The 14,032-nt window shown below is 39.7% G+C and overlaps 1 pseudogene; it reads right to left on the minus strand.

Moving 5' to 3' along the window:
• Window positions 1–218: 218 nt before the first annotated feature.
• Window positions 219–7,051, minus strand: LOC114196866 (GTP-binding nuclear protein Ran-like; annotated as a pseudogene).
• Window positions 7,052–14,032: the final 6,981 nt, after the last annotated feature.

Here is a 14,032-nt window from a genome sequence, read left to right on the forward strand (position 1 = left end):
TGGAGGAGAATATTTTAGGCAGAGGTAGCCTTCCTGCTAATGAGATTCTAGATAACACTTCTATGTAAATTCAACCTCATCTCCCTCCACCCCACAAAAATATCTAGGAGGGCCTGCAGTGCAGACATAGTCCTCTGCCTGGAGGAAAATATCCTACTATGAGCTGATCCAAGCTTCCCTGAAATCTGAAAGATGAAAGATGGCCTTTTCTTTATTGATCAGATGGGGCCACCTTTCACTTTGAACACAGGCTGGATGATCTCTAAGAATCCGTTCTTCCTCCGATTTTTCCCAGCTTCTCCCATCTTCAGATCTTCCACCCTCTCCCAAGGTGCCAGTGCTATCCAGGCTTGCCCCACTTGGTCTGGACTACAGAGATCATGATTCTTGCTTCCATTCTACAGAGGGAGAAGTTAGAGAGGATTCTCAGACAAAAACTCCTTAAGTTCTCCATAGGCATTGTCTGTGATCGTTCCACTTCTGTGTAAAACCACTGAAAGACAAACAAGACTTCTCTTGGCAGTACAGATGGTTTCTTCCTGCCATCTATACCGGCTTAACTAGGCCATGTGTCATTAAGCTAAAAGTTTTCTTTCTTATTAGAAGTAAAGAGAAGTGATAAAGGAGAACAAGAAGAACTCACCCTGCCAAATAGACCTAAAAGCAAGTGTACCCTTCCAAACTTTTTTTTGCATAATCTAATTCAAATTTTCTATTCCCATCCTTCCTCCAGAATATCCTCTCCCAGTAGAAGAGATGCTTAAAATAGGCATACCTTATGATTTTCTTTGTTATAAACCACAGGTAGGTCATTTTTAAAATTGATGTATGTTGCTTATAAAGTCCTCATCAACACCTATTTTATGTTTATTTGCCAAATTCCAATGGCTCATACAAACCACCATGTGGCCAGAAATGATTAGGACTTTGTTGAGGTCTGTGGTTGACCTGCTTTATGGTTAGATTGTTCTGAAGGTCCATCAGCAATGCACGCTCACAGGAGAATGGGTCACCTTGCAGCCTATGCCTTTGCAGAGTTCCTCAGCTCATAACAGACTTCAACTTTTGGAAACCTGTTGACATTTATTTGAAAAATTCCAGTTCAAAGGATTCTGAAAATTCAACATCCCCAAATATGTCTTTGTTTAAAACTCTGAAAGGAAAGGGAGAACATGTGGGTGTGCACCAATTAAGGGTTCTGAATTCATATATGGTCTGCAAGAATGGATTCATCTCTTTTTTCATTTATTTAATTACGTGTTGTCTACCCATTATTTGTTGAGGGTGCAAAGTCCTGGGATACCTTGGTGAATAGAACAAGACGGAATGTGTACTTGCTCTTGAGGTGCTCCTGCTCCAGTGGGGAGAGAGAAGAAAGTAATAAACTAAAATAATTATAGATATTGTTAAGATGTAAGAAAGAAAGATAGGAGACAGAGGTAGAGAATAAAATGAATGAGACACACCGACTTTCAGGAAGGAAAGCTGTCCTGAACAGATGACAGTTAAGTTGAGCCCTGAAAAATGAGAGGCTGTATCACTGCTGTAGTCCTAGGGAAAGAACATTTTCAGGAGAAGGAGACAGCCCATACCAAGTCTCTGAGGAATGAAAGGGCTTGGTGTATTCCTGGCATCGAAAGGAAACTTATGTGGCTGGGGTGAGTTCAGAGAGGTAGGCAGGGGCTAGATGATGCAGGATGTGGAAGGTCATGATAAGGAATTTTCATTTTATTCTGAGGTAAATTGGAAGCTGCTGGAAATTTAAATAGAAGAGTGACATGACCTAGTCTGTGTTTTATATGGCACTGGCTACGATGCAGAGAATGGACTGCGGGAGGAAATGCTTGGTGTGGGGAGACAGGAAGCTGTTGTAACAGTCCAAATAGGAGCTCAGGAGAGCGTGGCACAAGTGTAGAAGTAAAATGGAGACAACTAGACAGACTCAATGCACCTTTCTGAGATAAAACCAAAAGGACTTGCTTGGAAATTAGATGTGGAAAATGAAGGCAAGAGAAAAATCAGGGATAATTATAAGTTTCTGCCTGGGTGGGTGGTGGTGCCATTCGTTAAGATGATGAAAATTGCCCTGGGTTTCTTCTGTTCTAGGGCAAGGCCTGCCTGTGGTACATATGTGGGGCCCTACAGGGTTTTCATTTTCTTTCTAACAGAGCTTCCTGTGGGGAGAGCTTTCTTGACTCTTTTGTACTTCTAGGGAGCTAAACACATACACACACACACACACACACACACACACACGAGTTAGCCAACACGGTTCAAAGGAAGCCTGAGACTTGTTTCAGCCCCTAACATCAGATTTCCCAGCCCCAACTAGCGTGCAGAGTGTTAGCAGGCAGGGCCAACTGTAGCTTAGCGATGCTCAAGAGAACAAGAAAACAACCCAAACATAAAATCACGTTTTTCCAGGGAATTAGGACTTGTGTATCAAACCTTTGGCATGAGTTGCATTATTGGATGGACTGAGCAGAATTCACACATACACATCCACCAGCCACTAGTACCAAGTTCTTTAAAGAAAACCCAAATCAAAGATGGGCAGTTGTTCATTGGACAGAGGCACTTCCTCGGGAAAGGGCACCGAGAGAAGAATTTAGGGTCTGCCCTCTGCGCTTTTCCATTGAAATTTGTTGTCAGAGACTCTTCCAGCCCATTAAACTCAGAGCCAGTAGCTTGAAGCCAACGGTTCAGAGACATTCTCACCTCTGTGGAGCATGAGAACCACTTGAAGGCCATGAGTTTAAGGGGAATTATGAAGCTGGGGTCTAACCAATCAAAATAGCTTTGGGGGCAGATACCATTTATGCTTTATTCCATAGGATTCTAGACAACTCTCTTACTGTCTGTGTGGCTCTTAATGGGAACACAACTGGCATGGAGTCTTTGGCCATATGTTCTCACTTCACCAGCTTACACCATCAATATTTCTGTGCCATGGAAAATGTGCTTATGAGAATTGTTAAGGGAACTCTTGAAAAGATACAGACATTGCAAAAAATAACTCAGTACCTAAAGGAGGAATGAAAGGGATCGCAGAATTCATTCCACTGCTCTGGATCCAAATCCCAGCTCCCCTATTACTAATTAATAGAACATACCATCAAGACAAGACTTAGGAGAAATGGGAAGCACTTCAATAAGAGATACCTAAAAGGGGGACCAGACTTTGCTTCACCATTTCCTAATCATCCCATATTACTATGTTTTCAATTCTGTTTCTTCTGCTTTTTTTTTTTTTGTTAATGAGATTTTTATCTCCACATTGATTTTATGTTCCCTCATCATTTCTTTTATTTTTTACTGAGCTCTACCAATTTGGTGGGGTTTTTTTATTTTCTTCTATTGTCTTTTCATCTCCTTTTCAATCATTTTGTGTGTGTGTACACTTCCTCCTCCCCAAGAGATGATGCTATCTATAGTAACTTTAAAATTCCTTGTCAAATTCATAGAACAATCCCTCTTCTGGCTTATGTACGTTATCTGACTTGAGCTTACTCTTTCCTCTTTTATTCACATGCATATGGCCTAATGTGTTCCTTTCTGGTGGTTATTCACATTTCTTAGGATAATTCTATCTGAGGCCATCATTTGCTTGAAGACTTCTGTGAAGAAGGGCCACCCACAGCTTTACATGTAGTGTATTATCGCAAAAACCTCCTCACCAATCGTGCCCTCGGCCCTGAGTGCACATTTCTCCTCCTTTCTCTTCAGTTAGGATGTTGATTTGTGTTGCGATCTGGCAAGCACAGTTTCGTCTCTCCTCCATCCTCCTACTGCACACCCCATTAGCTAGGAGGCTAGGGTGTCCTGCACACGATACAGGGGAAGCCTCCACGTGGCTCCCCTTCAGCCCCGCCCCACCCACTCCCGCGGTTGACAACGGGGTCTGCGTATGGACATGCCCACTTCTCTGGCCACATTTCTCTAGATCCCAGGAAACTGAATGAAGGATCCATTGACCTGAAGACTGTAACATGTACTTTTTGAGAATTCTGACTCTGCGAAAACCTGAGGCAGTTTCTGGGTTCTCAGTCTCCACCCTTAGCGTTAGTCTCAATTTCTCAGAATTGGCAAGATTTTGTTCATAGTAAAGTTTCTCTATTTCATCAAAGATGGAGTTTTTGTCTTCCTTTTTTTTCATTTTTTCCAGGGAATGTTTTTCCAAAACCTTTTTCAAGGTTTCAAGGAGGCTTGGTAACTGAAAATGCTTTTACCTTGACTTCTTTAACTGAAGGCCCTCTCATTCATTCCTCGATCCATGGCAAGCTTGCTTCTACCTCTAGTTGATCAGACTGTTTTCTCAAAGATCACTACTGACTTCCTAATTGCTAAATTAAAAGCCTTTCTTCCTGTCTTTTTTCTCCCTATTATCACAATTTCCTTTTTTATGATTGAAGTATAATTAACATACAGGTTATATTAGTTTTAGGTGTACAATTTGATTCAGTAATTCTATACATTACTCAGTGCTCATTGAGATAAGTGTGCTTTTAATCGCCTTTATCTATTTCATCCAACCCCCCACCATTTCCCCTCTGTTAACCATCTTCTGTATCCATTCACCTATCGATGGACGTTTGAGTTAATTTGGCTATTGTAAATAATGCAATAAACATAGGGATGCATGTATCTTTTCACTTTATATTTCTTCTGCTATGGCTCCTACATGCCCATTCTTTTGCTCTTTTTCAGTTTTCCTTCAATTACAGCTATTCTCCTGGGGTTTTTTGTTTAAATGCTCTTCCTTAGCAACTCCATGCATTCCCTAGGTTTAAGCTTCCCGCTGTACACTTTACGCCCAAATGTGTCTCATCTATCCCGATCCTCTCTTGAAATTTGTACCCAATTTCCAAAGCCTGTTTGACACCTGCACACGTGCATACCACTGGCACCTCCATGTATGTTCTAAACCACTATTTTCCAGTCTAGTGACTCTCAGAATGTTAATTAGTGTTATTTGTCTTAAAGATTCGCACATTATTAGTTTCCTAGGGGGGCAATAATAAATTACCACAAACTGGATGGCTAAAAACAATTTATTCTTTCACAGTTCTGGAGGCTAGAAGTCCAAAATTAAGGTGTTGGCAAGACCATGGTCCCTCTGAAGGCTTAGGAAAGAGTCTTTCCTTGCCTCTTCCAAGCTTCTAGTGGTTGCCAATAATTCTTAGTTTCTCTAGGCTTGTAGCTGTGTCACCCCAATCTCTGCCTCTGTCATCACACAGCCTTCTTCTCTGTGTGTATCTTTCTTGAAGCCTCCCTCTTCTTACTCTTATAAAGACACCATTCATTGGATATAGCACCCACCCCAATACAGCAATGCCTCATCTTAACTTGATTACATCCACAAAACCTTATTTCCAAATGAGGTACTGGGGGTCAGAACTTCAACATATCCTTCAGAGGGACACAACTAACCCACTACTTCATGACAAAATACATTTTGAAAATGTTCTTTTAAGCAAAATCAGACAGATTCCATCCCTAAAGAACTCCTCAGAGCTTTAATAGGCTAATGCAAATTATAGGGGTTTTGTTTTGTTAACATTAAATTCAGGTGTGCAACATGACTCACTATCTGTCTATACTGCCAACAATCACAAGTAAGTCAACATCCATCACCACACATAGTTACAGACCTTTATTCCTTGCGATGAGAAACTTTAAGATTTACTCTCTTAGGAACTTGCAACAGAGTAGTATTCACTATGGTTACCATGCTGTACATTATATCCCCAGGACTTATTTTATAACTGAAAGTTTATACCTTTTCACTCCCTTTACCCATTTTGCCTATCAGACACCCCTCACCTTTGGCAACCACAATCTGTTTTCTATATTTATGAGCTTGGATTTGTGTTTGTTTGTGGCATTTTATTAGATTCTACATCTAACTTAGATCATATAGTATTTGTCTTTTTCTGTCTGACTTATTTCATTTAGCATAATGCCCTCAATTTCCATCCACAAATGGCAAGATTTCATTCTTTTTTACAGCTGAATAATATTCCATGACATTCACTTTATATTTCTTGTATATAGGCCACATTTTCTTTATCCCTTCATCCATCAATAAACACTTAGGTTGTCTCCATGTTTTGGCTATTGTAGACAATGCTTCAAAGCACAGTGGGGGTGCATTCCAACTGCATTCCAAAACAGCTAAATATGCAGGTCCGAAAAAGGAAAGTACTTTTCCAACTGCTACATTCACTCCAAAGCCCATTCATCTCTTTCAGCATCCCAAAGATCAGGCACATGTTCTGCTCAGCTATAAAATAAAGTGGCAAACCCGTTGCAACACTGACACCATGGGACAGTTGCCTATAAAACCAGACTTCTGATGCTGGGCTCCAGCTGCACTTTCTTGCAGGTCATCATCCTCATCTGGAAGAGCAGTTGTCTAAGCGACCTCTAGATCCTGCTCATCCTGTGCTGCCAAAGCTGGGTCCATGGCAACCTCCGGTGGGGCAGGAGAAGGCATGGTGACAAACTCCAAGTTAGCATCTCCAATTAGTTTTCTAGCAAGCCACAGGAAGGGCTCTTCAAAGTTGTAGTTACTTTTGTCATAGTACTGAAGGTTCTTCTTTCAGTGGGAGACAATAGGTTTTGTCTTAATTTTCCTGTCCTTAATGTCCACTTTGTTGCCACACAGCACAATGGGGATGTTCTCACATACTTGAATTAGATCTCTATGCCAGTGAGGAACAGTCTTGTAAGCAACCCTTGATGGTACATCAAACATTGTAATGGCACGCTGGGCCGGGATGTAATAGTCATCTCTCAACCCACCAAATTTCTCCTGACCAGCCGTTTCCCATACATTGAACTTAATTGGTCCTCTGTTGGTGTGGAACACAAGGGGATGGACCTCAAAACCCAAGGTAGCTATGAACTTCTCACGTTCACCAGTCAGATGACATTTCACAAATGTAGTTTTTCCAGTACCACCATTGCTAACCAATACAAGTTTGAACTGGACTTGGGGTTCTCCTTGGGAAGTCATTGTGCTGTTGCTTCCAGAAGTGTCTCTGGCCCATCTGATGGAACAATATTTCATTCTCTTTGATGAAACTGTAAATGGGGTTGTCTCTTGTCTTTCTGATAGTTCATTATTAGTGGGTAGAAATGCAACAGATTTCTATATATTGGTTTTGTATCCTGCAACTTTACCAAATTCATTTGTTAGTTTTCACAGTTTTTGGGTGGAGTCTTTAGTGTTTTCTAAATATAGTATCATGTCATCTGCAAATAGTGACAGTTTTACTTCCTCCTTTCCAGTTGGGATGCCTTTTATTTCTTTTTCTTGCCTAATTGCTCTGGCTAGGACTTCCAATACTGTATTAAATGAAAGTGGTAAAATCGGGCATCCTGGTCTTGTTTCTAATCTTCAAGGAAAAGCTTTCAGCTTTTCCTCATTGAGCATATATAATGTTAGCTGTGAGCTTGTTGTATACGGCCTTTTTATGTTAAGGGATACTTCCTCAATACCCACTTTGTTGAGAGTTTTTATCATAAATGGATGTTCATCAAATGCCTTTTCTGCATCTATTGAAATGGTTATATGATTCTTCTTACCTTACCTTCATTTTGTTAATGTTGTGTATCACATTGATTGATTTGTAGATGTTGAACCATTTTTGAATCCCTAGAATATATCCTACTTTATCATGGTGTTTGATCCTTTTAAGGTATTGTTGAATTTGGTTTGCTAATATTTTGTTGAGGATTATCTGTATATATGTTCATCAGGGATATCGGCCTACAGTTTTCTTCCCTTGTGGTATGTTTGTCTGGTTTTGGTATTAGGATAATGCTGGTCTCACAAAATGAGCTTGGAATTGTTCCTTCCTCTTCTATTTTTTAAGGAGTTTGAGAAGATTGGTATTAATTTATCTTTGAATGTTTAGTAAAATTCACTAGTAAAGCTGTCTGGTCTTGGACTTTTGTTTGTAGGGAGTTCTTAAATTACTGATTCAATCTCCTTACTATTAATTGACCTGTTCAGATTTTCTGTTTCTTCATGATTCAGACTTGGAAGGTTATGTTTCTAGGAATTTATCCATTTCTTCTAGGTTGTCCAATTTGTTGGCATACAATTTTTCATAATAGTTTCTTATGATCCTTTGTATTTCTGTGGTATGAGTTGTAGCACTTTCTCTTTCATTTCTGATCTTATTTCCTCTCTTTTTCTTGGTGAGTCTGGCTAACGTTTTGTCAATTTTGTTTGTCTTTTCAAAGAACCAGCTCTTAGGTTCATTGACAATTTCTATTATCTTCTAGTCTCTATTTCATTTATTTCTGCTCTGATCTTTATTATTTCCTTCTTTCCACTAACTTTGGGCTTCATTTGTTCTTTAATCTCCAAGAATAGTTATCATATAGGTTATCACATAGAGCTTTCCCCAAACTTATATAACCACAAAGCCCTTTTTGGCATAGAGTCCTTCAGAAGGATAGTGCCCCAACAACAGACTTTGTATGTTCTTTTACCAGTGTTTCTCAGATTTTCATGTATGTATGAATCACCTGGGGATGGTTGGTTGTAGATTTTGATTCATTAGATCTGGGATGGAGGTCTGAGATTCTGCCTTTCTTACAAGCTTCCTAGATTGCCAGTGCTACTGGTCCTCAAACACACTTTCTAAGCAAGCTTCTAAGTCAAAATCTTTATTTCCACCAGCGTTTCTCTTCCTACATTCCCTATTTTGGTTAATGGTGTCACTACCTGCACCATTACTCAACCAGAAACTTGGACATCAAATTTCCTTCCCTTCACACCTCCTTCTAACCCCAGCTCAAATCCAACTTATTGCCAAGTTCCATTTGTCTCTTGAATCCAGTCCACCATCTCCATCTCCATTATCTTTGTTCAGGACTTTAGTATCTTTCCATGGACTATGGGTAGCCTCTTAACACTTCTTCCTGTCTTTGATCTTTTCTGTCCAAACCGTTGCCAGACACAGACTTCACTTTAAAATTGACACTGGTGTCCCACTGCCCACCAAATAAAACCCCAACTGCTCAGCATTGAGACATTCCAGGTCCTGCAAAATCTGATCTCAGGAAATTTTGGAGCTTTACTCCCACTACCAATTCATGACACAAGTGCTATGATCACATTAGGTCGCTCACCCTCCCCAGAACACACCATGCATGTTCCCATCTCTGGACCTTTGTTCAAGCTCTTCCCTAGCCAGTATTTCTTTGTCCTACCTTCTCCACCTAGAGGAATACTCTTATTCTTCCTAGTCTAAATATAATCTCCTTTGCTAAATGTCCCCCAATTATAATTAATTTTTACCTCCTTTACATTCTCAAAGATTTTTTAAATAATTTTGCTTATAGTTTCTTTAGTGTTGCCCTATAACCATTTATACATGTGTTTTTCTGGCTAGCTCCTTAAGGGCAGTGATCATGCATGGCACATAATAGATGTTTATTTATTCCTTTATTCATTTTTTAAAAATGCCATATATATGTGATAAATGAGTAACTAAGCAAATGAGCATATGTGATGGAAGACAGTCAAATTGCTATGAATTCTTTTCAAAGTAAGGTTGACTCTTAAATAATGTGGGGGTTAAGGGGTGCCACTACCCTACACAGTCAAAAATCCATGTATAACTTTTGACTCCCCCAAAACTTAACTACAAATAGCATACGGTTGAAGTCTCAACCAATAACATCATCAACTAACACATATTTTTTACATTATATGTATTATATGTGGTATTCTTAAAATAAGTTAGAGAAAAGAAAATATTGTTAAGAAAATCATAAGAGAAAATACACTTACAGTACTGTACTGTATTTATAAAAAAAAAAGAATATACACACAGTTCAAATCCATGTTGTCCAAGGGTCACCTATATAGGCAAAAGACCACCTGAATAAAATGCACATTACTAGAAGCCAATCCCAGACCTACTGAACCAGAATTTGGAGGTGACAGGACCATAGTACCTAAATTTTAGCAAGAAATCTAAGTGATTTTTATTCAAGCTAACATGTGAGAACCACTGCCACCTATAATTTAAAAGTAAACAGTTCATTGGTACCAACTTGTACTCCTAAGGATTTAAAAATATTTGAGATAAAAATTCTCCTGTCAGGGTGCCTGGATGGCTCAGCTGGTTGAGCATCAGACTCTTGGTTTCAGCTTGGATCTCAGGATCAAGGGGATCGAGCCCTGCATGAGGCTCCATGCTCAGCAAGGAGTCTGCTTGAGATTCTCCATCTCCCTTGCCCTCTACCCCTCCCCCCTCCCCCGGTGAAATAAATAAGTCTTAAAAACCAATTCTCCTGGTCAAAAGTTGAAAACTCTGTAAAGCAATGAAAAAAGTTAAGATCGTATATTTAGCATCAGTAAAAAACAAAATAATACGAAGATTTGGTAAATCTTTTGAACAAAAAACTTGCTATTGAGCTCATGATAGTTCTTTTTAACATTTTCTGGCCAATGACAATTTAAAGCATGTACATGCTAATTATTTCAGCAAAGCTAGGCTATTCCAGTTGCCACATTTTTCTGAGACACGAGAATTGTTTTTAAGTTCTCTCTTTCTTCTCTGCAGTATTTAAAAGCAACTGATTCCTAAATCACAATTGAGATCACCTACTCTTTGTTACTGGGGATCCACACAAAACTGAAGGCCATCTTTATGACTATAAGAGCTAAATGAAAGCTAAATTTGTCACATTCTTTACCATGCTGCACACTTGCAGAGTTTCATGTTTAAAAAAAAAAAATCCACATAATTAGTTTAGGTTTACCAGGAAAAAAAATTTTTTTTGAATGACAAGGTCAGGCTCCTGACCTTTTAGTAAATTAGAGAAGATTGCCATAAATTGCACAATATAATGAAACACCAATTTGCATATTTGCTGCTATATTAAAAGGGATCAGTTTTAGCTCACAAAGCAGAACAAACAAAAACATGCATTTTAATAACTCAAATTACTCCCAGGAAGTGACCCTCAGCAGAAAGCCTGATTATCACTACTTAATTAGAAGCCTTGGAAATCTAAATCCTCCTTTAAATCCTATTCTGGGTACAGTGAAAGATGAAGCCATGAGTTTTGTCTAAGATTCAATATTTACTCTTTACTAATATGTTTGCCAGAGAGACTTCCCAAGCATTATAAAGACATGCGAGAAAAAATTTAATATTCAAAGAAAGAGTGCACAAAACCTGTGTTGGCTTGCAGGTGCAAAGCAATTAACAAGCTGGCATTTACAGTACTTTTAATTAATTAATTAAAAATGCAAAGCTGGCTTTCATTTCTTTAAATGTTTGAACACTTTATCCATCAATAATAAAGCGCTACATACTACTAGGCGACAACAGCTGGTAAATGAAAAAAGTTAGTCCAGTGTTAAAGTAAGCGAAGAGAGATTTGGCATTTGCTAGAGCATCTTCTTCTCTTCCTTCCCCCCAGCCTGCCCCCTCTCAGGACATTATGAAACTTAGTGTCAAATGAGAAGGGGAACGGCCTTTTGGCTACTCTGAGTCATAAACTGACAGTGACACTATTTGATGTGACATGGTAACCTTGAATGGGAACGCAAACAACAAAGCGTATTACAGTTATGTTCCCCATTAAGGACCTGCCGCGCCATTTCCTTCGGGGAGCGGAGTTGTTTGGAATTGAGGCTACGCACCTCCATCTTATTTATAAAGGTTAAAAACATAATTAACAGAGGGAATTTCAATAATTTGCAAAAGAAGTGGGTAATGGCTTCTAAAACAATGCTGCTGTGACTAATTTTACAGCTGGACGCTGCTCGAGCAACGACTTTACTGGTCCCCGTGAACACATTTTTGGTCAGTACATATTTAAAAACAACACCATTAATGTACTTTAATTAAAACATAAATACTACAGGGCTACCTCGGTAGGCATTCACTCAGCTGGAACTAACTGTATTTGCTTAATCTACAATTTTAGATGTATTAGCAAAAATAAATGTTGGTGAATGTAAGAGCCTGATTACATATCTTGGGTAAATTGGTGATAATGAGTCAAGAGACTTTGTGTTCATTCACATATATTAGAATAAGAATCATTATGAAATTAAAGCTAAGATTAATCCTGCTAATGACACCACAGAGCATCTGGGAATAAGATAACCCAGATGTCAGATTCACTGTGCTACTGTACAGCTATTTGATAGAGTAACCCTTGAAGTGTTCTTCTAAGGCAGATAGCTGCTACCCCCGCCCCAGTCCCAGCACTTGAAATGCAAATGAGTGACAAGATAGTCTAATAATGAGAACAGATTCTAGCAGTAAAGAAAATGAATAAATTAAAAAAAAAAAAACCGCTGCACCACTGATAAGAACAAGCAGCAGGCCCCCTGATGTCCTCAATTAGGGTGGATGACATCTGCTGAGCATTTCTCTCTAATAAAGCCCTCACTCGGTATTCCAAAGCACACGATTCTAACACTGTTAACATTTTAATGTCCTGGGCGTGCATGGTAACATTAATTACAAGATGATTTGGATGACTTCTGAATCTCTTTCATGTCTTCCGCAGAAGAGAACACAGCGTTGCAGCTTTGATATCGTAAATAAAATGGGGACGCCTGCCAAGCATGAAAGGTATCCTGAAGTCACTTGCGTCTGCTGTGTTGTCCTGAACCTCTGTAGCCAGGCAAAGAGAATCCTCTGGGCATTTACAGAGGGTCAGTAGCTACGCATTTTAGGGGGAGGCTATGTGGCTCTCAAGGATTTTTTTTCCCTCTTTGCTAAAGGTGAACATTTTTGTTGCTGTTTTTTAATTCCTAATGAGCTTAAAGTCCAATTAATATTTTTCTAAGCACAGTTTGCCTTCCTAATAGCTATTTTCATGAGCTTTGGCAAATGTCACCAGGGCTTTCTTATTTGCTGGCTGGAAGATGGGGGCAGTTTCGCCCCTTATTCAACAGACTAACACAAAGCACTGGCCCTACAAGGGACCCCAGGTGGAGAGGGAGGGAGGGGGGCACAAGAGAAAAGAAATTTGTTGGTTCTCCTACTACATAACTGGCACTGTATCACCATCATCTCCAGGAAAATGCTATTATTATCTCTATTATACGGGGAGGAAACTGGCACACAGAGAGATCATGTAATTTGTTTGCAAGTTATTAAACATGAACTAAGAAGCAGAACCAGGATTCGAACCTGTGTCAGACGAACTCAAAGTCCATGATTCCACTGTCCCTCTTCACTATACCCATGGCAATCACTAGGGCTGTTCCCAGATGCCCCGGGTCTCATCCTTTGGGGCTTATGATAAGGTTAGGTTTCCTTCTCCTCCTTTCATAGCTGTGTAGACTTCTTTGATGACATGCAAACAGAAGCTTCAAAAATCACTCTGTGGTTCACCCAGTCCCCTTTTCCCTATGAGGAATCTTGAATGTCTCTCAGCCTGATCTGAGGATGACTTGGAGCAGAGCCCACAGCCAACCTATAACGGACGTGAAGAATGAGTGAGAAATAAATGTTATTTAAGCCCCTGAGACTGTGAAAGTATTGGTTACTGCAGCGTAACCTAGCCTATCCTGACAAATACAATACTAAACATGTACAAATCTATAAAACCCCCAAGTGACCTCAGGAATGGATGAAGAAGGATGGAAAAAACAAAAGTGAGGGGAGATATGAATGAAAAGGTGGCCCAGGAACTGTAAGACCTGGGAGGAAAAGATTGCAATGTCATGTCATTAATCCTGATAAGTGCCTCTTATATGTGTGAATGGCTCCCCCTAGAGTTTTGTAGTGCCCAACGTGGACCATCGTGAGCAGGGGCCCTGCCATTTCTAGCCCTGCTACTTTGAGAACATGGCTCCCCACTCTTTTTACAGATTAAGCCAGATTTGCAGGGTGTGCTGGGTATAGAATTCATAGTCAGTCAACGAACGCACGCCCAGCCCAAAAAAGGAGCTTTCCCACTCAAAACATCAGGAACAATTCATCAGCACATTTATTAGGGCACTTGTCAATGGATCAAAATTAATCTTGATGCCACA

This window comes from Eumetopias jubatus, unplaced genomic scaffold (genome assembly GCF_037043125.1).
Source record: "Eumetopias jubatus isolate StellerSeaLion01/CBP00866 unplaced genomic scaffold, mEumJub1_p1.0 scaffold_4, whole genome shotgun sequence".
Classification (NCBI taxonomy): Eukaryota; Metazoa; Chordata; class Mammalia; order Carnivora; family Otariidae; genus Eumetopias; species Eumetopias jubatus.